The following is a 3,347-nucleotide window of genomic DNA, read 5'->3' as shown; positions in this document are numbered from 1 at the left end:
AAGTTCTAAATCATTGCGGTCCCGCTATGAGGTGGCGGGATGGGCGGGGCTTGCGGAGTAGCACACGCCCAGAGGGGGAGGGACCTGGTCGGGAGTGGGTGCGGTATAAAGGCTGGAGCTCCAGCACCGGCCAATAATGCATGATGCAAACAGGATGGGTCAGTCCACACTTCATCCTATTAAACTACTTCAATCAAAGTCCCAATAAACTTGAGACTTAAGCTAATGAAGCTATATCATATCCATTAATAGAAAGAGCTCTTAAAGGCCTACTGAAACCCACTACTACCCACCACGCAGTCTGATACTTTATATATCAATGATGAAATATTAAACATTGCAACACATGCCAATACAGCCTTTTTAGTTGACTAAATTACTATTTTAAATTTCCCGGGAGTTTTGTCTTCGAAACGTCGTGTAATGATGACGTGTACGCAAGACGTCACAGGTTTTTAGGAAGTATGAGCGCTGCGCACACAAACAGCTAAATGTCGTCTGCTTTAACGGCATAATTATACAGTTTTTTGGACATCTGTGTTGCTGAATTTTTTGCAATTTGTTCAATTAATATTGGAGAAGCCACAGTAGAAAGATGGAGTTGGGAAGCTTTAGCCTTTGGCCACACAAACACACGGTGATTCCTTGTTTAAAATTCCTGGAGATAAAACTTTCCTATGGATCGGAGCGCGGTCAAGAGAACATGGATCCCGACCACATGTCAACCAGCAGGTTTCGGTGAGAAAATTGTGGTTAAAAAGTCAGTTCTTACCGGAGAAAAGCTGAGCTTGTGCCGTCCATAGCTGCCGTCGACTTCCCTGAGACACTGCGCGTCAAGACACTCGTGGAGACACCCTTCCGACTACCAGGTAATATTTAACTCACTAAAACACTAGCAACACAATCGAAAGATAAGGGATTTCCCAGAATGATCCTAGTAAATGTGTCTAAAAACATCGGAATCCGTCCCAATGCAATCGTGTTTTTAACTTTTTTTTACTTTTTTTTTTTTCTAGTCCGTCGCTATCAATATCTTCAAACACAAATCTTTCATCCTCGCTCAAATTAATGGGGAAATTGTCGTTTTCCTCGGTCCGAATAGCACTTTTTGTTGGAGGCTCCCATTAAAATCAATGTGAATATGTGAGGAGCCATCAAACATGTGACGTCATCGTCTGCGACTTCCGGCAGAGGCAGGGCACTTCTATTAGCACCGAAAATTGCGAACTTTATCGTGGATGTTCTCTACTAAATCCTTTCAGCAAAAATATGGCAATATCGCGAAATGATCAAGTATGACACATAGAATGGACCTGCTATCCCCGTTTAAATAAGAAAATCTCATTTCAGTAGGCCTTTAAGCTAATGAAGCTATATCATATCCATAAATAGAATGAGCTCTTAAAGGCCTACTGAAATGAGATTTTCTTATTTAAACGGGGATAGCAGGTCCATTCTATGTGTCATACTTTATCATTTGGCGATATTGCCATATTTTTGCTAAAAGTATTTAGTAGAGAACATCAACGATAAAGTTCACAACTTTTGGTCGCTAACAGAAAAGCCCTGCCTCTACCGGAAGTCGCAGACGATGATGTCACCCGTTAATGTCTCCACACAAATTCACATTGTTTTTAATGGGAACCTCCAACAAAAACAGCTATTCAGACCGAGAAAATGACAATTTCCCCATTAATTTGAGCTAGGATGAAAGATTTGTCTTTGAGGATATTGATAGCGACGGACTAGAAAAAAAAAAAAATTCAAGTTAAAAAAAAAAACGTGATTGCATCGGGACGGATTCAGATGTTTTTAGACACATTTACTAGGATAATTCTGGGAAATCCCTTGTATTTATATTGTATTTCTAGTGTTTCAGTGAGTTTAATAGTACCTGATAGTCGAAAGGGTATAGCCACGGGTGTCTTGAGGCCAGTGTCTGATGGAAGTCAACGGCAGCTGTACGGACGGCACAAGCTCAGCTGATCTCCGGTAAGTGGCGACTTTTTACCACAATTTTCTCACCGAAAACTGCTGGTTGACATTTGGTCGGGAACCATGTTCGCTTGACCGCTCTGATCCATAGTAAAGTTTCCCCTGCGGGAATTTTTAACAAGGAATCACCTTGTGTTTGTGTGGCTAAAGGCTAAAGCTTCCCAACTCCATCGTTCTACTTTGACTTCTGCATTATTAATTGAACAAATTGCAAAAGATTCAGCAACCCAGATGTCCAAAATACTGTGTAATTATGCGGTTAAAAGATGATGACCTTCAGCTTTTTTTTGTGCGCATTGCTAACATTTTCTAACAGTCCGTGACGTCACCCGTACACGTCAGCATTCCGCGACGTTTTCAACTGGATACTTCACGGGAAATTTAAAATTGCAATTTAGTAAACTATAAAGGCCGTATTGGCATGTGTTGCAATGTTAATATTTTATCATTGATGTATAAAATATCAGACTGCATGGTCGGTAGTTATGGGTTTCAGTAGGCCTTTAAACTGGAGCAAATGCTAGCGGCTAAAAAAATAATAATAATTTGAAGGCCCGCCTCCATATATACCTTTTTTCATACTTTTTTATTTAGGTGAAACGACTTTTAAACACATTTTAAAATCAGACTTGGATTTATTTTATGCATGTTTTGTACTTAAAGTAATTATTTAGCATACTGCTGTAATGCTAAAGGTTTTAAGTCTTGCTCTATGCTCATCCATCCATCAATCCATCCATCCATTTTCTACCCTTTATTCCCTTCGGGGTCTTGGGGGGCGCTGGTGCCTATCTCAGCTACAATCGGGTGGAAGGCGGCGTACACCCTGGACAAGTCGCCACCTCATCGCAGGGCCAACACAGATAGACAGACAACATTCACACTCACATTCACACACTAGGGCCAATTTAGTGTTGCCAATCAACCTATCCCCAGGTGCATGTCTTTGGAGGTGGGAGGAAGGCGGAGTACCCGGAGGGAACCCACGCAGTCACGGGCAGGACATGCAAACTCCACATAGAAAGATCCCAAGCCCGGCATTGAACCCAGGGCTACTCAGGACCTTCCTATTGTGACGCAGAAACACTAAACCCTCCTCCACCGTGCTGCCGTTCTATGCTCGTACAACACTTAAAACCTTTAGCATAACAGTATGTAGAATTACAATACAAAAGTCCTGGTTTCGATCCTGGGCTCAGGATCTTTCTGTGTGGAGTTTGCATTTTCTCCCCGTGACTGCGTGGCGACTTGTCCAGGGTGTATACACCTTCCGCCCGATTTTAGCTGAGATAGGCTCCTTTCATGAGTAGAAAATGGATGCATTGATGGATAGATTTACCAAAGAAATCCAA

The sequence above is a fragment of the Nerophis ophidion genome, linkage group LG11 (assembly GCF_033978795.1).
Source record: "Nerophis ophidion isolate RoL-2023_Sa linkage group LG11, RoL_Noph_v1.0, whole genome shotgun sequence".
Taxonomy (NCBI): domain Eukaryota; kingdom Metazoa; phylum Chordata; class Actinopteri; order Syngnathiformes; family Syngnathidae; genus Nerophis; species Nerophis ophidion.
Note: the sequence above shows the minus strand (reverse complement) of the source record.